Raw genomic sequence first — 21639 nt, 5'->3', positions numbered from 1 at the left:
TTCAGCAGCCACTGAAAAGGCACTGGGAAGCCAGGAAGTGATGGCTGGTAGGCTTACACCATGGCTGGCAGGCTCTGCTGACTTTGGGCACAGCCCAGCGCAGCCCCTTCCCCTGTGTGGTGAATAGGCAGAGACATGAAGGAAGGAAGCCACTTTTGATAAGAGCCTGGACCCAGTGGATGCTGCATCTGGCTGCAGCTTCTTTAAGAAACCATTTCTCCCCTGGCAAGAACCCCTTCTTCATAAGAATCACAGAGTCCTAGACCAACATGGGCAAGGAGGCAACATCAGGCTAGTGCCTGAATACTGGGGTCTGGTTCTAGCCGTGGGGAGAGCCAGCTGTGTGACCTTGGGCAAACCAACATGCATCTTGGGCCTCAGCTGTCCCATCTGTGAAATGAGTGTGGTCTATGTTGTTATTTTATTGAGCCCAGTGTCTATTTTAGCTATCATTTATTGAACTAGAAGAGACTCATTAGAAGTTCATCAAATAATAATTTCCTACAATTTTGCCAAACACTGCCTTAAGCACTTTAACTTTATTTCATTCCCACAGCAATCTTATGAATTGGATACTTTTGTTATCTCTGTTTTACAGATGGAGGAACTGAGGCCCAGAGAAGTTAAGAAACTTGTACAGTCACATAGGAAGGAAGTGGTGTAGCAGGAACTGGAATCCCAGAGTCTGTGCTTTAAGCTCCTCCCTATTCTATTGTCTTTATCATTTATTTTGAGCTGTTAATTATTAAGCACCTACTGCATATAGGCACTCTGCTGGGCATGTGATACACACATAAACGTGTTGGCTTCTCATATCAGTGCTAGGAGGTGGGTATTCTCACGTCCATTGTTTCAGAAGAGGTCACAAAGACTCCTGTGAGGTGCACAGAAATACCAAGGTCCCACCCTGACTGAGCTTGGGAGGCAGGTGGGAGACAGGCCTGTTCCCATCAGCCTGGTGGCCCTGTTCTAAATCCTTGAGGGCTTTTATCTTATTTGCCATATTTTACTGAATCTGAGATGCACCCACTGTAAGGTGCATCACTACTTCATGTATATTTAAGACAAAAGCATGGCTGGTTTTACTGTGACTTGCTACCAGTTATGGCAGGCACCCCTGTTTCAGAGATAGCAAAATGTGCACCTGGGAATCCACACAACTCAGCTTTAATCACAACGACCCTACAGGGCAGGCTCTACTGTCCCCATTTAGCAGCTGAGGGAACTGAAGCTTGAAGATGAAGGACATACAGCTGGCCAGTGCCCAGGCCTTGGATTTAATGCTGGACAGACTGGGCCCAGACCTGGTCTGGATCCAGTGTGCTACATCACTGCTAAGTCAGGCCATGTGGCCCCCAGGCACAGATTCGAATGCTGAGAAAACTCTGTCAGCCAGAGCCTAGCACACCCGTGCTCCTGATGACCTTGTGGCCCTCGTCTAGCACAGAAGCCTCAGGAAGGCTGGGGGACACCCCCAAACAGCTTCCCAAGGATGCCCCACCCCTCCACAGCCTCAACAGAAAACTCTAATAGCTCAGTTCCCTCTGCCACGCCTGAGCCAACCCAGAGAGGCAGGGCTTGAGGGAGCCAGGCTGGAAAAACTCCTCTGGACAATACTCCCCATGACCCCTGCAAAGTGGTCCCTGGAATGGCCAGACATGGCCCAGTGGAACAGCCCAAGCCAGCATGCAGAATGCCGCCACTTCATAGGAAACTACTCTTGGGTAGGCATGGGAGCCCCAGAGAGACCTGCCTCCTTCCCTCAAAGCTGTATGGCTCCTGGACCTAAAATGGGACTGCCCACTCAGGTTCCTCCCGCAGGCTCTTCCAACCCCATGCTCTGCTACAGCCCGGCTTCTCTGGGCCTTTACAAAAATCGAATCCACCCTCTTGGATTAGGATGCCCTGTTCTGAGGGCATAGTTAAGAAAGCCCTCTGGGGGCCTTTCTTCAGAAGCAGGACAGAAGCTTGACATATTTTGAATGTCTGGTATGACCAGGGCTCTGTTTGTGACACATTTCGATCCATCACATCACTCACACTATCTCATGGGCAGGTTTCCTCAGCCCCACTTTACATGTCAGGATGCCACACTGTGAGAGACAAAGCTACCGGCTTCAGGTCACACAGAGGTCAACACTGGCATTGGGATTTAAATTTGATTAAGTTTTTGATGGCATGAGATGAGGCTACTTTAATACTGATCTCTGGACAAGCCCTGAGTCAAATGCTTCCTCTGCACTACTTCACCAAATCCTCACATGAGGGTTATACTGTTTATTAACAGTAGTATAAAAATAATAACATTGTTATTATTACCCCAATTTTAAAAATGAGGAGACACCCTCTGAGTCTTTAATTGGACCATAAACCAAGGCTAGGCACGTCACCTAAATCCTATTTGCTTCTCAGAATGCGTAGGAAAGTGGGCACTAATGTTACTCCCATTTTATGGAGAAGTCAGTAGTTCAATAACACATAACTGTTTGATGGTAGAGTCACTTATTCGGATGTGGCTTGGGGTGAGCAATTACCTTCCCACGCATTAAATGAAAAAATGTTTGCAAAGTGCTTGAGGATGGATAGATTTATTATGATTAACATTTTAGAATTTGGCAATTACTCTACAAGTTCGGCATTGCTGTCCCCATTCTCCAGATGAGGTTCACAGAGAATTGAGCGACAGATTTAAAGGCTTGTAGTCTCTCAGACTTCTGCTGTGCAGGTCCCCTCACACCTCCAAGCTCCCCTGCTCATCTCCAGCTCTTCTCTCTGGGCCAACACAGGGCTTGCTGGAGTTCCTGCCCACAGACCTGGGTCCAAACCTCAGCTCTGCCCCTCACTTGCTGTGTGACTTGGGCATGTTCTTAACCTCCCTGACTCCCTGAGCCAAGGTTTCTTTATCTGTAAAGTGGATGATAGTGAGGAGGAAATGAGACACTAGACAAAGGACTCACCAGCAGTAAACACTCAATAAATATTATTGACTATAGTGGGTTGAATAGCATCTCCCCCCAAATGCACATCCACCTGAAACCTCAGAATGTGTCCTCATTTGGAAAGAGTGCCTTTGTATATGTATTTAGTTAAAAATCTCAAGAGGAGCCCTGGCTGGTGTGGCTCAGTGGATTGAGTGCCGGCCTGCAAACCAAAGGATTGCTGGTTTGATTCCTAGTCAGAGCACATGCCTGGGTTGCAGCTGGGCCCCCAGTAGGGGGCATGCGGGAGGCAACCACACATTGATGTTTCTCTCCCTCTCATTCTCCCTCCCTTTCCCTGTCTAAAAATAAGTAAAATCTTTTTAAAAATCTCAAGAGGAAATCATCCTGGATTTAGGGTGGGCACTATACCTAGTGACTAAGGTCCTTGTAAGAAAAAAGAAGAGCACAGAGACAAACAGAGAAGAAGGTGATGTGACGATGGAAGTGGAGATTGAAATGATGCAGCTACAAGTGAAGGGATGCCAAGGATTGCTGGCTACCACCAGAAGCCAGGACAGCAGAAGATGGACTCTCTCTCCTTCAGGGCCTCCAGAAGGAACCAGCCCTGCCGACACCTTGATTCCAGACTTCCAGGCTCCAGAACTGTGAGAGAATCAAGTTCTGCTGTTTTAAGCCACCCAGTTTGTGGTTATTTGTTATGGCAACCACAGGAAACAAACACAGTGGCTGTAACTGCTATTGCAGACTTGCATTGTTTTAGCCTCTTTACCCTAGGCTTCTGGCAGGAGAATCTGCCCTCACTGTCCCCTCTTTCGAGGGGAAATCATGAGACCAGGGGGCTGACACGACTTGCCCAAGGTCACCCACCAGTGACTGAGCTGGGCCCAGAACCAGCTCTCCTGATCTTCAGACCAAAAGGCCTTCTCCCCCATCTGTGGGGACCTCTGTAGTCTCAGGGACACCAGCCCTGGTCCCCACTCCCACCTCCATCAGGCCCAGCCATTTTGCCCTCCACTCTGACCCTTCAGAGGTTTCCTGGATTGTGCATGATGCTCCCAAAATCTTAAAAACACTTCCTCCATCCCTTTCAGGGCTCCCAACCAGAGACCATGGTGAAGTCATGGCACATTCCCTGGCATCCAGCAGGTTCTCAGGGTGGCTGCTGAAGTGTTAACTATTGTTTATGGCTGTCATAGGCCAGCCCTATGAAGTGGGTAGCCATTTACAGATCAAAAACCAAGGCTGAAGAGGCAAAGCGACTCATCCAGGGCACCCTTAACTGGCAGAGATAGCTACTGAACTCACACCTCCTGATTCACAGACTCAACAACTTCCATTCACTGAACCACAAATACATGCCACACCCTGAGCTCAGCACTTTATGTCCATTACTTCTCCCACTTGCCTCTCATGACAGCCTGAGAGGTGGGTACCATTATCATCCATTTTACAGATGGGTGAAGTGAGGTGCCATCCTACCACTGTGAATGCCGGGCCCTTGCCATCTTTTCCACTCATCTACTGCGAGCTCTTACAGGCATCCAACTGACTCTGTCCAGGGGAACATTCTCCCTAGTTTCTTCTTTGAGGTTCCCAGTGGGAGTGAGAAATGAATTGCTGCAGGTTCACTGTTTTAGCTGGAGACCCACCCTGCTGCCCACACCTCACCGTGTATTTCAGGCGGGGCCAGGGGAGGAAGCCCATGTACTCCCCACACCCCCGCCACCTCATGCGCATGCATGTGGCACCCAGCACGTGCTCACTAGAGAGCTCCACTAAGGGAGGCCAGTGGGGGCTGCGTCCCAAACCTCAGGGTCCCCTAGTACTCCCTACCTTGACCCTGAGCCCACAGTGTTCCAGCTGCCTACTGAGCCTACTGTGTTCCAGCTGCTTCACACACATTACTTAAAATCTTCCCAACATCCTGCTTTTAATCTATTCCCCTTCTAGGAAAGGAAAGATTAGGGTTTACAGAAGAGGAACCATGTCCTCACTGTCATATGGTTGGGACAGGCTTTACCAGGACTCAACTAGAAGGCCTAGTAGGTCTCTTTGGAGTGTCCCTCCCACCCACACTACTGAGAATACAGCCTCATTTTGGATTTGAAGGTTGACCTGCCCCCAGAAGGGCCTGATTTAACCATGCAGGGTGAAGCCTGGGTCTAGGGGTAGGATAGAGGACTGGAGGGCTGGGGACCTGAGTTTCAGTCTCACTCTGCCACCAACTTGCCAGGCGACCTCAGTTTCCTCAGATGTGGCCAGAGTGGGCAAAGAGCACGATGCCCAGGTCACCCCAATTCTGTAAGCCTATGAGATCTTCCAAGCCCCTTCTCAGTCACCTTGGCTTCCTGGGGCCCAGAGCTATGGAGATATGAACCCTGGTGCATCTGTGACAATGCAGCCCTCAAGACTTTCTGCATCAGTGAGGGACCAAAATCTGCCCCATACCAGGTGATTCTTATGTCCACTAATGCTTGATATCCACCAGCCTAGAGATTATCCCTTTGCTTTCCCTCCTGACCTTAGCAGCAAGAGGCTCACCTGCTCTGGCCCCAGTCCTGGTGCCAATCACTCCTCTGTGCACAGCATTCTATAGTGCTCAAGGCTCCCAGACAGCTGTAGGCTGAGGCAGGGCAGGACAAGCAAGCCCTAATCACAGATGAAAAGACTGAGGTGCAGAGAAACAAAGTGACTTGCTCAAGGTCACACAGCTGGTCAGGAGTAGAGGCTGGGCCCGGTGTACTCCTAACTTGGAGTCAAATATCTGGGGAAAATCAGGGACACAAACAGGCTGCTGCTGCTTCTTGCCTGGGACCTGAGAGAGAATGGCAAGATTCCCTGTTCTCCAGAGAGCACAATATGACCTTGGACCTGGCTGGGCCTTAGTTTCCCTCTAATAAATAGGCCTAGGCCAGATAACCTTAGAGTGTACACATCTGCATTTGGCTTTCTGGGTGCCATCAATCCTGGGAAGGGCCGAAATAATTTTAGGACTGTATAAATGTAACTACTCCTTAACTGCTAAGGAGTTGAAATTACATTCGGCCCTTTGAAGGCAACTGTGAGGCTGATGTGGCCCGTGGTGAAAATGAGTTTGACACCCCTGCTCTAGTCCCTTTCTTAAGGGACTAGATATTTTTAGTCCCCACCAAAAATACCACGTTTTTGGCCTGCTGTTTCCCAAGATGTTGGCACCCCAAATTGGATTAGACTCACACAGGAGGGGAAGGAAGATTCCAAGAGGCAGGCAGGGAGCCCACCGGCCTGCCTTCCATCTCTGCCATGCTCCAGCTGTGTGACCTTGGGTAGATGTCTTCCTTTCTCTGCACAGCTTCCTCATCTGTGGCATGGGAATCACGAGGCTATGCGAAGGCCCACTGTAGCGATGCGTGCATAGCAATTTGCTCAGGGAATGCTTGCTGGGTTATTATTTACCCAAATCTCCCTGACCTATACTTGTGTGGGTGGGAAGAAAGGGAAAGGGGGCAGTAGGAGAACAGAGGGAGGGGCCCAGCATTTCAGTGTTTCTGCAGCATAAGCCACAGGCTTTTCTGACCTTCTGTCTAAAGTAGACTTTGGAGAAGGCTGGAGGATCCAGGATGCCATCTCTCAGAGATCCCATACCAGTGTGCCGGTTTCCTGGTGCCAGAGAAAGGGGCCTGTGGGGTCCTGGTGGTCTGGACTATAGAAAGCAGTTGCGCCCGCCCCCTCCTGTCTCCTTTCCAACACTGGCAGCCTTCCCTGCAGAACATCAAGATGGCCTTGCTGAACCCAATCACAGCTCCTTGGAAACCTGGGCTGGCCCTCCCCTCAGGCTTCTGTGGGGCTGCAGCCTCCGCTGGCGGGCCAGTGCCCTTCTGTACTCATAGGGCAGTGCCTCAGGGGCAATCCTCTCCCCAGTGCCTGGAGGCACCTTCAATTCCACGAGATGCCTGGAGGCTGAGGGTGCTCGGGGCAGGCAGGGGTGTGAACACAGCATCCGCAAAGGTGCTGCACCTGTGTGCCAGGGCTGTCTTCGTACACGTGCAACCTACGTTCACCTGTGGGTGTATTCCAGCATGCCAGGTGTCTGCCAATAAGTGGACATGCATGCAGCTGGCATTCGGGACCCCACACATGTGTGCTTGTCTCTTTCACACTGGGGCCAGCCCTCAGAGGGCACACATCACATTTATGACTGCTGTAGGGCACTACATGCAGGCCGATTTGCCCATGTGCAGCCCACTGCATTCCTGCGTTAGTGCTACATGCATGTGTGGACATGCTGTATTCTCAGGTATGGGTGTGTGTATACAGGCTGCATTCACGTGCATGCTGTATTTGCAGGTGGTATTCAGGGATGTGAGCTGTATTCCCATGTGGTGGGGTGTATATGTGGGCATGGGTATTCTATATGAATGTCTATGATTGGAACAAACAGTGTACTATATGGGTACTCCATATGTGTGTCTATGATTGAAACATATACTGCATTACAATGTGCACTATATTTGTATACATGCATCTGTGCAAGTCTGTGGATGTGTTATAGGCCCTGATGAGAATGGGACAGTGCATATGAAGGTGGCTAAATAATATGGGCCATCAGTGTCTTTTCTGGACCACCCACAGGCCACAGCCCCAAACCTGCCGCTGCCCCTTCAAGGAAGTTAACAGGCGGAAGCCCTGGCAGTCTGTACTCCAAGCCCCCTCCTACTGCACACGTCAAAGGAGAATTTCTCCGGATGGCGCCCGCCACTCCAGGAAATGCCCCAAATATCAGCTCTGCTTCCTCCCGGCAATTCAGAGAGCAATGCGGGTAAGGAGAGGAGCCCCTTATGCACTGGTCCAGGCATGTGCAGCATCACACCAAGACCCTCTGCTGGTGGAGCTCGCCACTTATCCTTCTGAAGGTCGAGCCCGGCTGGGCCTCTGCATGGGGACCCCGAGACCCTTGCCTGTCACGGGCAGGCCAGCCACAGAGACCCCTCCCTAAACAACCTGCTGAACGAGGACAGAGGCTGTGTGGAATGGCCACCTGGCTAGCAAGGAGTGTGTGCCCACAGCAGCCCACCTTTGGGGAGTCCAGAGGCCCCCTGCTGGCTTTCCCAATTCTGACCCTGCAGGGGGCAGGGAGGAGCCCCAGGTACCCAAGTACCCAGCCGGAGGCCACCCAGGCTGGCTGAGGAACTGGGATTCCAGGCAGAAAGTGCCAACTCCACCAGCCAGCATGACTGCTGCAAAATGGCCTGACCGAGCTACTCCTGCCCCCATCCTGGCCATCTCAGGGACCTGGTTCCTGCCGTCACACGCCCGGGCTGGCTGGCTTGACCTGGTGGGTCCCGGCACACAGCAGTCCACCCCACCAAGGGGACCCTCTGCGTGGGGCCTCCCACTGCCTGTTTCCCTGGCACCCTGGCTGAGATAGGCAGGGGTACCCCTTGGTCCTCTGTGTTTCCCTTGGTCCAGCAGCTCAGGGGGAAGAGAACCTTGCCCCCCACCCCCTCCCTGCCACCAGCTTGTTGGTCCTTGCGTAACATCCATTGAGGGCATTTGCTGTCCATAGGCTGCTGGAATTTACCTGAGACCCCAGGCATCTGCCTGTCCCAGGCCTCCCTGCCTGTGTCCCCAGCACGCTAGCCTTTCCCTCCAACACACAGACCCTCCTCACACTAGTGTCTCCCTCAGCAGCAACTCCTAATGCAGCCTCAGCTGCGGCCAGATAAACAAGCCCAGCTCGCAACCCCCTCCACGCTGCCACCGCCACCACCATCAGCGCTGAGAAAAGCAAATGAAATGAAACAAAATAAAATGGGTGAGGGAGGAAGGGGAGAGCGGAGTGGGGTGCTTTTTATTTTTTATTTTCTCATGCTGGGGGATGCCGGTACTTACTTGGCTAGGAAAATCAGCACAAATCCGGCATGGTTTACAGGCGGGCAGCCCCGGAATCGCGGTGCGGCAGCTGGTGCCGCGGCTGAGCCCAGCCAGCGTGCCCGGTGCCTCTGCAGACTGTACCATCCCGCCCGAGCAGGTGGGGGGCGGGGGGCGGAGGCGCGGCGCGGCTTCTAGGAGAGCATCGCCCCGGCAAAACGCGATCTCGGGGGAGGCAGAGGCCGCCCCTGCTGCTGCTCCGGAGGCTGGGGGAGGGGGCCGGAGGACGGGGGCGGGCCTCTGCGAGGGCTTGTTCTGCTAGGGGGACAGGGGAGCAGAGTAGGAGAGTAGGGGGCGGGAGGGGGGTTGTGTGGACCGAACCACCACGGTGTTGTTTGCGGTTTTAATTCCTCCCGTGGGATCATGAAGAGCTAAAGCTGGCAGAGTCTCAGGAATCTGCCCGCTCACTTGAAGTAGGAGGGAATGTCAAGGGCAAGGGTAGGGTTGGGGCTGAGCCGGAGGGGAGGGGTCCCTCCAGTGGTGGAAGGGGTGGGGTAGTGATAGCAGAGAGGGGAGGATTTGCTCACTTTGGTCTAAGTCCTCCCTTTCTTTCTGGGGTCCTCCTGTGTCTAGGAAGGGGATCTGCCCCCTCCCCCGCCCCGCTTTTGGTCAGGACACCCCCATGCCTGAGGGGCAAAGGTCACCGGGGGGAGGAGTGGACTTAACTCAGACCAAACACATCTGTGGTTGCAAAGCCTGCAGTGAGTTCCCTGCTGCCATCTAAAAGCTACCTTTGCAACCTAGCCACTGGCCAGCCATGTGCACCCCCACCTTGGGTGGGGGCTGGGCTGCAGGCCTGGCAGAAGACCCCTTTAAGGGGTGATTTCTCTGCTGACAGGTGACCACTGGCAGGGATGTCTGCATATGTCTTATGCATTTACATAATCTGAGGTGACATCTGCGATGAGTTGGGGGGCTGACCATTTTGGGGGATAGACGATGTCCAGAGCACCCAAGGGAACCCCAAAGAGGAGTCTGTAGGAATGGAATACCCCTAGCCAGCTGCCAACTTTTTTCTGCCTTATCTCTGGCAGATCTGCTGCCCCTTTAAATACAGAATGGTGAGAGGACAGCCCTAGGAGCAAGGTTAAGAGGTCACAGTGGGTGAAGGGGCTTCTCTTAGATTTAGAAGCCTCCCTCTCCACTGCCCCACCCCCTCCAAGAGGGGGTGCCCTTCTTGGAAGGAGGGCACTGAAGGTGGAAGGACCTTCAGGACATGTCTCAGGGCACTTGTCAGCATGGAGGGGGTCATGGGGGGCCAGGGGTAGGAGTTGCCCCAGGAGGCAGCTCCAGATGGAACTGCCTCCTTCCCCTGTCCCCACTCCCTGCCCACTTCTGAGCTGCCTGCCAGAGTGTCCCGAGCTGCCTGCCGCTCCATCCCTGGGCTGGCACAGAATATCAATTTGTCTCGTTAGGCTGAAAGTCTGCACTGCACCAAAATCAGAGCCCGGCCAGGCAGAGGGGCCACAGGAAGCAGAGAGCTGAGAGCACCAGCAGCAGGGCCCTTGCCAGCAGGAACAGGCTGAAAACCCCTAACTTTTCACCCCCACCCCAAGCCCCACCAAAGGGTCCCATGCTACCTATGGGCCAGGCAGAGTGGCCCCAGTGCAGGGAAGATGCTAAGAGACAAAGGATGCCAAGCACTGGGTGGCCCCGGTCCTCACTGGGGCAGGCAAAGCAGGTACCTGGCTAGGCTACCACAGCAGCCCAGGCCACCTCTCAGAAAGGCTCTTGCCACCCACCAACAGCTCGGGACAGGGAGCTCCCATGTTGGCCTTCTCCTTGTGGGCACAGGTCAGGGGCTCCAGCAGCCCCCTTCCAGGCAGACTTCTAAGTCAGCCCCAGTTCCAGGGCTGGGCCAGGTCAGGAGTCTCCCTTCTCCAAGACCGAGGGACAGCCTCTGCCCCTCAACATGGTGCCAAGTAAAAGTGTTCTGAGATGACCGGGATGAGGGTGGGCAAGGAAGGGCAGAGGGTAAAAGGCCTACCGCAGCTCACATGTGGTCCAAGCAAACAAGCCTGTGCCCTGAATCCCACAGTTATTACTATAACATCACTGGGGGAATCACTTTCCCAGATGACAAAATAAACAGCCCCTCAAGGGGCTGGTTCGGAACCACCATTTCAACAATAATAATCCCTCCCATGTCCAGCACAGTTTATAGTTTGCAAAGGCCACCTACAACACAGTAAATCACTTAATCCTCACAACTGCTGGAGTGGCCACTGAGAACCCAAGTTACAGATGAGGAAGCTGAGTGTGGCTCAGAGGCATGCAGTGGCCAGGACAAGGTCTCTCAGCTAGGAGGGGGTAAGCCAAGTCTGTGACCCAAGACTGAGACTTCAAGCCCTTGGCTTTACATGTGAAGGTCAGTATGATGTGGGTCAGCTGTGAGTCCCCATACGCGTCTGCTTAGACGTCCTGAGTCCTGCCTGCTCACTGGCCCCTGTTTGGGGTGGGCTGGGGCTTCACCAACAGACTCCAAATTCTCAGGAGCTCATGGGTTTTGGTTCCCTGAATTTAAGACTAGAGCTGGTACCTGGCTAAGCTCCTATCTCCTTGGCATTCCTGGCCTTGTGTACTTCTGTATCCATACTCTAGTTACAGGATACCCCCAACTTCTGAGGCAGCCCAAATATTGAACAGCATAGTGTGCAAGTTTTTTCTTATGCTAGGCACATGAACTTCTATTCAACCTCCAAAGTCCAACTCAAGTGTCCCTTTCTCAGACAATTTTTCCTGATTCCACGGACAGGATTAGTTCATGCCTGTGTTCTACCTCTGACCACAACATATTGTGATGGGCTACACATCTGTCTCCCTCATTGGGCTATGACCACATTAGCTGTCTCCAGAGTCCCAGCTCCCAGCTGTGGTAGATATGATAGTAAAATCTTGAATGAATCTGCTGCTGTGTGATTTTGATTCATTAAATACTAGAACTAGAAGGACCTTCAAGGACTCCTATGCAATCTCCCATTTTACAGTTGAGTATACTGAGGCCTCAAGAAAAGGATGACTTGCCTAAGGTAATCCTTGAGTGTAGAATCTGATCTCAGACATTTGTTCCTTGCCCTATCTCTTGTGTCTCCCCTTCCTGCAGCAGATGTACCTGGGGCATCTGGCCTGTCCTCCAGGATATGTTGGGGGGCAGGGGGAACTGGGCAGGCAGAGGTATTGTGAAATCAGACAAACAATGCTGTTAGTGTTGCAACTCCAGGAAGCTTGAACGACAGGTCAGGGTTACCCACAGGGAAGAGGGGAGAGAGGCAGGAGGCTGGCCAGCACTGGGGGAAGGCAAGAGAAATAGGGCAGGGGTGAAGGGAGAGCCAGACTAGTTTGATTTTCAAATGGTATTTAGGTGGCCAGACCACGTTTTCTCCCCTGTAATACAACCTAGAGCAGGGCAGTGTGTGGAGGGAGAGGGTCAGTCTGCCTAGCAATGGGAGTGGGCAGCTTGGCCTGGTCTGATGGAGGCAATTGCACAAGGGGGACAGATGAGGTAGGTCCACACAGGTCTGATGGAGGCAGAATCAGATATATTCAGAGGCTAGCTGTGTCTTCTCTGAAAGCTATGGGCTCTCCATTGCTTTCCATATTGAGAGGAAGCAGGCAAGGGGGTTATACCTGTCCTCACCTTGCCCAGCTCAGGGTCTTCTGACACCTGGGCAGGGGTCCTGGGGCAGCTCTTGAGTCAGTTGCTGTTACAAACAGATGCTGACAAGGGCCCCTCAGGGGACAGGAATCTATTTCCAAAGGTTGCTCACATCCTTGTCTTGTCTGACCTCTACATGTTACCCTTGAAGAAACTGGGTTTCTTCCCATTTTATGGAAGAGAAAATGGAGGCCTGGAGACCTCAAGTGACTTGCTTAGGAGCTATAGAGCCAGTGAGAACGACAGCCAAATTAGAACCCAGATCTGTCCCACTCAAACTCCAGACCTTCCCCTCTGTCCCTGCCTAAAGTTACCCAAATGTGCGGCACACAGCTCAGGCTTCCCTCGGCCCCTGACCTTGAGGGGCCAAGGAATGTGTGTCTGGGGACCACATGACCCAGCTTGTCCCATGTCTCCCCTCCACGTCCTGGGGGGCCCATCCCCCACTGCCACTGTGGTCCAAAACTCTCTCAGACAGACGGATCTTAGGCTGGAACTTTGTGGCCACACAGACCTGCATTCGAAACCCAGCCCCTTCCTTTATGGCTATGTGACCTTGGACAAATGACTCAACCTCCCTGAATCCCAGTTTTCTCATCTGCAAAATGGGGACAATTATACCTATTTGTCAGGCTGGCAAGCTAAAGGAGAAAGGTGGCTGTGATTAATAGAAGACACACAGTGGGGTAGGGGGGAATCAGATTCTCTGGATGGCTCCTAGGAAATGTTAGCGAGGTGAGTGTCTTCCAGACCCTCGTCCCACTGGGGTATGATCATTCTCATATACCACCTGTTGGGGCTGGTCTTTAGGGCCCAGGAAGCTCTGCTGAGACTCCAACCCAGGCCCCCACCCCAATTCCAGCTCCCCCCTTTGTTCTTACTCCCCCAATAAGGAGGGTGCAGGCCTGACTGAGGACTAACTCCAGACACATTCGAATTGACATCCTATGTGTCTCATATGGTGTGAGCTTCAGAACATCCTAAGAGGTAGGTCTTATTTTTACCCCCATTTTATAGAAGGAAACAGAGGCATACATAGAGATGTAAAATGATGTGGCTCAAGGCCATAGCGTGAGTGGGGAAACTGGGGCTTGAAACCAGTGCTGTGTGAGGCCCCATCCCTAGCCCATAGACCCTGTGTTGTCCAGGGAGCCACATGGAACCTAAATTTCCCACAGCTGTGGGAATGTCTTCTCAATCACACAGGTCAGAAACCCTCAGTCTGGAGGGCCTACCCTAAACTTCTAGCTGGGTGACGCAGGCATGTCTTGTTACCCCTCTGAGAGGCCGGGAACAGGGGCCAATTAGTAAGCTGGCACTTTCTCTCTTGGGAGAACACAGAGCCTAGGGAGTCAAGAGCTACTCTGGGAGAACTTCTTGGAGGAGGCTGCCTTTTCCAAGCCTGGGAAACACAGTCTCATCTATGCTACCTCTTTGGGTTAATGACACCTGGTAAGAGGCACACATACCTAATGCCTTCTCCCATCCATCAATCCTGACTCCTCACCTTGGTTTCCCTGCTTCTTCTCCTGCATCCTCCTCCCATTTACCTACCCCCTGCACCTTAAAGAGCTTTCTCAATTCCTTTAAACCCTTCTTTGGCTCTCCTGTGTACTCATCATAAAACCCAAATTCCCTACCGTTGGTTCATGTGGCATAGACGCTATTCTAGATCTCTCCCATTATCCTCTGTCTGCTTTGCCTACACCAAGCCTCCCTTGCTCCTGAAACACACCCCTGCAATTCCATGCCTCTGTTTCTTTGCATGCTCCAACCACTTTGTTAGGGATGCCTCCCCATCATCCCCCACTTCTCTGCATGGAGAATGCCTACTCATTCTTCAAGACTCAGGTCCAGCAACTCCTCCTCCAAGAAGCCTTTACTGATTTTACCCCCATCACCCCTCCCCACCAAGAATTCTTGCAATTAAGCTTTTTATGTGCATCTGTCTTGTCCATCAGGCTGGGGGATTCTCTGGGGATAGGGAATGGGTTTCATTTGCCTGTTGTATCACCAGTATTGGGCACAGAACCTCAATAAATATTGATTGAACTGATGAGGGCAGGTTTGGTGAATGAAAAAGCAATTCTCTTGGTGATTTTAAACTAGTATTTGTATCTGTCTGTGGCTGTAGAAATATTCTTTGCATTTACTTATAGGTCCTGGCTTAAGAGTTGCTAGTTTCTGAGCCTGTCAATGAACACGGCTTCCTCTGCATGTGCAGCTTGGGCAGCAGGAAGAAAGACCCCAACTTTACTCAGACACCCTGTCCACAGATGTCTCAACTGGTACCAGGGGGTCTGAGTCCAGGGTTGGACTCAAGGTGAGTTGAGATCTCAGAGAGGAGCCCCTGTCCCTAAATGCTCCCTCTACAGCCTGACATTTCACCAATACTAATGCATTCCTTTGGATTATTCAGTCAGCAAATATATATCTAGTTGGCACTGAATGTGAGGTATTGAGCTGGGGTCCCTAGTTAACGTGTGTGTGTGTGTGTGTGTGTGTGTGTGTGTGTGTTCCCTCCTGCTGGAATGCTGACTCCCTAGAGAAAACTAGGAAGAGGGGGGAAAAAAAACAGAGGGAGTGGGGATGATGACTGAGGGAATGTCAGGAGAAGAGGAAAGGGAACCTTCCATTTGCTGAGCACATTCTATATGCCAGGTACTTAACACATGAGCTGTCATTTACTCCTCATCACTACCCCAGGAGAATTTGATGTTATTAGGCCTCAACTTAGAGGGTGAGTGGCTTGGTCAGGGGTGCACAGCTGTGTGGCACAGGACCCAGCATTCAAACCACTGTCTGCCACACATCCTGCGATCTCTTGGGATGTGCTCCTGCTGAGGAGGCTGTAAGGACCCAGTGAAAAAGAGCATTCTCAGAGGATAGGAGAAGAGAGGGTGACAATGAAGAAAGCTGCAAGCTGACTGATTCGACAGCTGGACACTGCTGGGACTATAACCAATGAGAAGTTGGGGAATGAAACATGGCTATCGCAGCTGTCCCCGTGTTGTCAGAGTGGGATGGAGTCCACGGGGGCATCAGCGATCTCCCTTGAGCACTTTCCTGCATGCTAATGCATATGCTATGGACACACACTCAACCTGCCATGTGGGCAGCATCATTCCCATTTTACTGATGAGGAAACTGAGGTCTGGAGAGTGCAGGTGAAAAGTTCAGGATCACGTAGCTGGAACCAGAATTAGAACTCAGATCTTTTCTGGAAGACTCACAGAAGTGCAGTGGGGTGTGGGCTCAACCCCTTATGAAGTTTCCAAGCAGCCAGGGCTCTCAGAGGAACAGAAGCCTTTGCCCTCTCCCTCTGGGATGTGAAGGGTCTTTCATTGCATCCAAAGGTGGCAGGGGAGAATGGCAGGAGCCTGGGAATTAGAACCCGGTGGACTAGTTCCAATTCCATCCCTTTGCGATAGGCTCTGGGCAAGTCCCTTAATCTCTCTGGCCTCAGGCTCCTTATCGGTAAAACAGGCACGCTTCCAGCCTCTCTGCCTGCTCATTTGTTCAACCAATAATATCCACTGACACCTACTATTTGCTAGGTTCTGTGTTAGGTGTTAAAGAAATAGTGGTAAGTAGAAAAGCCCATGGTGTCTACTCTCGAGAGGGTTAAAGGACAGATGTGACATGAAATGAACACACAAACCAATGTATGTTTACACAGGGGCAGGAGGTGAAGGGGCAGAGGCCATGAGCACAGTCTGTAGGAGGACTTGGCTGTCTCTGGTGGGAGTAGAAGGGGAAATCACAGAATGTTTCCCCAAGGGGGTGATGACTGGACTGGGGTCTGCGGGTTGAGCGGGAGCTCACTAGGTAAAAGTGGTGTTGCTCACAAAGGGAATGGCATGTGTAAAGGCTCTGAGGCTGAAAAAAGCTTAATAATTCTCAAGGGATTTAAAGGAGGCCCAAATGATGACAGGGAAAAAGTGTAGGGAAAGGGTAGGAGAGGAGGTAGGAGCATTTTGGACCATGGGACAGATTTCTGTCCTTATTCCAGTAAAAGGAGGCAACTTAGAAGGGTTTTCAGGGTTAAACTGGTGAGGGGCCTGCCACATGGTAGAATTCCACACTGTTGTCAGCTGCACTGCAGTAACGTCACACCTTCCCCAGGTAACACATTCATTCCTCCAACCATGCCTGCAGCAGACTCTGAGCCGGGGACACAGCAAGCAGGAAAGGGGTCCTGCTTGTACAGAGCCACAGCTAGGAGGACAAGAACATCCAGTAGGTATTTATGAAGTCCCAAATGTGCTGGGAACTGAGGGGAGCTACCTGAGGGAAGAGGAAACTGAGCTCAAGAGAAGTGAAGGGACCCCTACCCTCTGGGGTTGCAGGTGGTTGAGAAGAGAGCTGCAGACTCAGGACTCTCGATCCAGTGCCTCATCTAGGCCCCCAGACGGCCCCTAACTGTAGCCCCACTGGAGAGCTGCTGGGCAGGAGAGAGGGTACTGCTATGAGTTATTACAAATAGTAGTACTGAGAGTTGGCATGGAGTAAACAATTACTACATGCCAGGGAATGTTTGTTTTAACAACTTTTCATGTCTTAGCTCCTTTAATTCCTATCCTTTATGCATTCTGATTAGCACCCCCATTTTACAGATGATGAAACTGAGGCACAGAGAGGTCATGTAGCTTGGCCAAGGTTGGCTAGCTTATAGGTAGTGTTGGGGTCTGGGCTCAGGCATCTTCATCACTACCCTGCTACAGGTCTGGGGAATGCTGGGGCCCTGCCAGGCTGTCCAGCAAGTGGCTGAAGGGAACAGGGTGAAGGCAGGGTGCAGAGCCAGAGCTGGGCCTGAGGGAGGTTGGGTAATGCTGACAGAGCCTCGTCCCCATGAGTGCCTCCCACATCTCCCCAGAGGGAATTCCCTTTGGGATCTGCCTGTGGAATTGGTTAATGTGGAATTTTGGCACATCAGGGCCTGGAAGTGCTGCCAGGTCCCTCTGTCAGCCTTATCCTCTGTTTTACAGATGAGTAACCTGAGGTCCCGAGAGTGGCAGCCACCTGCCTTGGACACACCACAAGGCCAGGGTTGGGAGGCAAGGGCTGGCTCCAGGGCAGCCTTTTAACCCTATAAAAAATGCCCTCCTGGTCACCTTGTGGACCATGTTGCTTAGAACCCATCTTCACCAGATATGACTCCAAAGAGCCTTGGAGGGGCCAGGATCACCCTCCAAGGAGACCCTGCATCAGCGGGGACATTCCAGGCCTGGCTGTCCCACTATGCAGGTCCTCTGTGGATGGGACTTCCCTCAAGGTTGGGCCAACTGTCTCACTACAAGGCCTCCAATGGGTTGCCCCAGGAGAGTGGGGGTAAGCACTGGATCAGGGGCCCGCTGGGATAGGACTAACTGCTGTGGGCCAGGGGGTGTCCTGCTCTCCTGAACCCGCCCTCTTCTCTCACCAGCTTCCCTGCCCTGCCCACCCCACAGGCTGATTGTCAACAATGACATACAAGAAGGACTTGCATGGGTCTTGGCAAACCGAAAGCTGCTTCTCAGATATAAGGTGCTATTTTTTTTTTCTGGAGGACACAGCACAGTACAGCAGGGGCTTAGAGATCAAAGAGATACAGGATTGAATCCCTGTTCTTCCACTTAGTATTGGGTGGCCTTGGAGTAATCACTTGGTTAATTGGAGCCCTAGTTTCTAGTCTATGAGGTGGAAATAATACTGCCTGCAATTATGAGAATGTGAGGAGGCTTAAATGAGTAAATGTATGTACGGGGCACATAGTACGGTGCCCAGCAAAGTCTGCTTTGCTTCTCCATTTCTTTTCTGCAAAGGTGACAACACTATTAAGTCATAGGAAATCTAGTCTTTGATTTCAAACAAAACAACAGAGAATAGGAATATACTATTGGTTCATTTCTTTAGTTCTTTGGCATTAATTGAGCACCTACTACATGCCCAGCAATGTGGGCATTGCCTCCTAGAGCAGGGCTTCTTTGGATGCTCAGTTGCACAGATGGGAAGGAGGGAGGTAGGGTGTAGGGAGCCCTGTGAGGTGCCAAGTGGTGGCTCTGCCCTGGGCTGAGGGGAAGACACTGCTGCTGCTCTGCACCCTTCCCATGTGGGGGTGTCTCAAACCTCTCAGGACCTCCCCCAAGGGTGGTAACCACCCTCTGAGACTTGGTCAGGGCTCTTAGCTGCCAGTCCCACAGAGGAACCCACCAATGAATTCCTGCCTGAAAACCCAGCCTCAACTCAGTTTCCAGAAGTATCCTGGCTTGAGGCCAGCCGGTGTATGGCTGGGGAATGGGCTGTGAACTCACACATACCTAGATTAAAATCCAGGCTCCTCGACTCACTGGTTGTGTGACTTTGGGCAAGTTACTTTACCTCTCTGAATCTCAGTTTCTCTATCAGTAAGATGGAGATAACGGCTGCCTTGGAGGATTGTGCTGAGAATTAACTGAGATACTACATGTAGAATACTTTGTATGTCATGTGTTACAGGCACAATTAATGGTTGCTTAAAATGATCCTCGAGCCCCTTTCCTCTCCCCTCGAAGCAAGCAGGACCTAAGTGTCCTATCCTGGAGAGCTGGTGTGGTGGCAGTCTTGCCCAGTGGTGTTCTGCCGTTGCTTGTATTGGCTCAAGAGAGCTGACTGCACATACTGATGATCTTGTGTTGGTAGCTTGCAATTTGCCAGGATGGGCACATTTACCAACACCCCCCAAACAGCAAATACTACAAAGTGGGCCCCCATCTCTTGAGAGCTGGTCATTCCACGTTCACTGCACACCACTGAGCCCTGGGCAGAAGCTCAACGCAGCTGTTTGAAGTCAATTGCCTTTCGTGTCCCAGGATCCTCTTTCTGCTCTGGTTTCCCTTTGACTTTTTCCTCCCTGTCCACTGCCCTTGCCCACCCAGCACTGGAAAGCGGCTCTTGGGTGGTTTTTCGTATTCTCTTGCCATGGGGCTTGCCTTGGATCACTGCTCTGCCCAAAGGGATTTCAGTGTCAGATGAGGTGACTCTGATGGGGCACTGCCCTAGAAAACTGTTGGCTAATTACCTTCTCTCTCCTCCTCCCTCTTTGCATCCCTCGTTGCTGAACCCTTTAAAGCTCAGCTCCAGCACTCCAGCCACCACCTTTTCACTCAAACTCTCATCCTGAAGGTTCCACAATGCCCAACTCCCACTCCTCTGATCTTTCCACATCTACCTCTCCTCCCTCTGGTTTCATAAGGCCCACGAGCAGCCAGTGGCCTATGGCTTTAGGAGACAGGCAGCCCCATGGTGGTCCTGGTCCTGCTCCCTTCCTTCTGCCTGGACAAGCTCCTTGACCTCTGAAAGATACCACAGTAAGGATGGTGCTATATATTGGGGCTCTCGTCCTGCCTGGGTCATACACTATGTTAACAGCTTTACTGGCCAATCTCATTCTTATTTCCTCATCTGCAGAATGGGGACAATAAAAATGTCTCCACCAGGGAACTGTGCAGTGATCCTCAGCGATGGCTTTTGTGAAATTGGCTCGCTGATTGTAAAGTGCCATGCTAATGCTATTATTCTGCTTTGAAGGGCAAGGCTTGTTTAGCTCTACAATTTTTAGATGTGTTGAAAAAAAATACGCCACAGGCATGTTATTTATAGTCAGCTCCCGTACAGGTTTTTATCATTCCTTGCCTGCTCAGCTAAAAATAACAAATGACAAAGGTCATGTCTGCTCCCACCTATCAGAGGAATCTGTAAAGAATAAGGCTTTTGATTCACTGCCTCCGTGAAGTGAGAATTCTCCTGCCAGCCACAGGCCCTGGAATTCCTCACTGGGTCTTGCTGGCCCATGCTGAAGAGGTGAGGGAAGCAGGGGCGAGGGGCTACAGTGTCTTGCTGGGCAGGTAAGTCCAGGCCTCAGTCACCTCCTCCCCCAGTCTTGGGAGGCAGGTAGTGCTGAACCACCATAGATGGAAGTCCTGGGCCCTGGTTCCAGGGTGGAGTCTCAGTTTTCCCATATTCAAAATGAGAGGGATACACAGGTGCTGAGAACTTTCTCCAGATCCTAAACTCAAAGATGCTCTAGTCTTATCTCCCTCCCCTTATCCTGCAACCTGTGGACTCAATGCACATCCACTGGCCTGCAGTAATAACCATAATCTTGATACTGTGAATAATCAGAGTCAGTATTTGTGGAGTGCTGACAACCTGCCAGGCACGTGCCTCTAGGTACCTTCAGGTGGAATAAACTCCCTGACACCACATTCCACTTCCTCCTCAAGGAAGGAAGCTTGTTGGCCCCCATCTGACAGAAGAGGGGGGAGGACTGAGCCCCCAGGGTGAGTTGCATTGTGCACGGTGTAGCACCAGGCAGTGACAGATCCAGAATGAGACCAAGTATCTGCTTCCGGGGCCTGTGCTCAGTGCCAGCATTGGGCTGGGCACAGCGGGGAGGAAAACAGACAACCCCAGATCATGCTTTTCCCCATCACCTTGAGGAGAGATGGTCCCAGCTATGGCGATCCTCATGCACTGCAGGGAGTGGCAGTGGATGGACAGGGCCTGGGCTGGCCAGGAGGAGGATCCTCCATTTGGCTTTGTGACGGTTCCAGCAAGGAGCTCATCTCTCCTGGTCCTTGCCTGTTGATAGGTGGACAGGAAAGGCACTCCAGGTGGTAGGCACAGTGAGAGTGGAGGTGGGGTGGTGTGTAAGTGCCTGGGACGTTTGGGCAAAGGCAGGGCTGGGCGTCGGTGGGAGTCACAGAAAGCAACTAGAACCCCACAGCAAGGAGGTTAGCATTTCACCTGTGACCCAGAACACCCCCCAAACCTCAGTAATAGTGTTGCCAGTTCCACATGTACTAGCACTGACTTCACAGTCTTAAAAAAATCAACTTCCTTTTTTGAAAACGTATATACCTACTTAGTATCGTCTTCATCATTCATAGCCATGAGATCATAGATTTGATCATAGCTGTATTTTTCTCCTAACACATTAAAATAAGTGCACAGCTACTAAAATAAAAAAGGTGGGCTTGTTCACTACCCAGAATGGTGGCCTGGGCTCTGCTGTTTGGGAACCACAGCCGTGGCCTGGGGCCTGCTGGTGGGTTTCGGTGGCTGATCTGATCTGGGCTATAGAAGGATTTCTTGGCAAGTAGAAGGAGCATG

The 21639-nt window shown here is 51.7% G+C and overlaps 1 protein-coding gene across 15 annotated transcripts in view; it reads right to left on the bottom strand.

Moving 5' to 3' along the window:
- Window positions 1-21639, bottom strand: part of ATP2B2 (ATPase plasma membrane Ca2+ transporting 2) — a 450624-nt gene that overhangs the window by 175363 nt on the left and 253622 nt on the right. The window contains exon 1 of one of the 15 annotated variants that reach the window (XM_036030816.1): window positions 8814-9398. The exons of 8 other annotated variants lie outside the window; for them this stretch is intronic. The gene's annotated coding sequence lies outside the window, so the exon portion shown is untranslated. Of the gene's footprint in view, window positions 1-8813; window positions 9399-21639 lie in introns of those variants that run through there. 6 more of the 15 variants (XM_028517968.2, XM_028517967.2, XM_028517975.2 and 3 more) reach the window with 6 other exon arrangements.

The sequence above is a fragment of the Phyllostomus discolor genome, chromosome 7 (genome assembly GCF_004126475.2).
Source record: "Phyllostomus discolor isolate MPI-MPIP mPhyDis1 chromosome 7, mPhyDis1.pri.v3, whole genome shotgun sequence".
Lineage (NCBI taxonomy): Eukaryota > Metazoa > Chordata > Mammalia > Chiroptera > Phyllostomidae > Phyllostomus > Phyllostomus discolor.
Note: the sequence above shows the minus strand (reverse complement) of the source record. Positions and strands in the feature narration are given on the sequence as shown.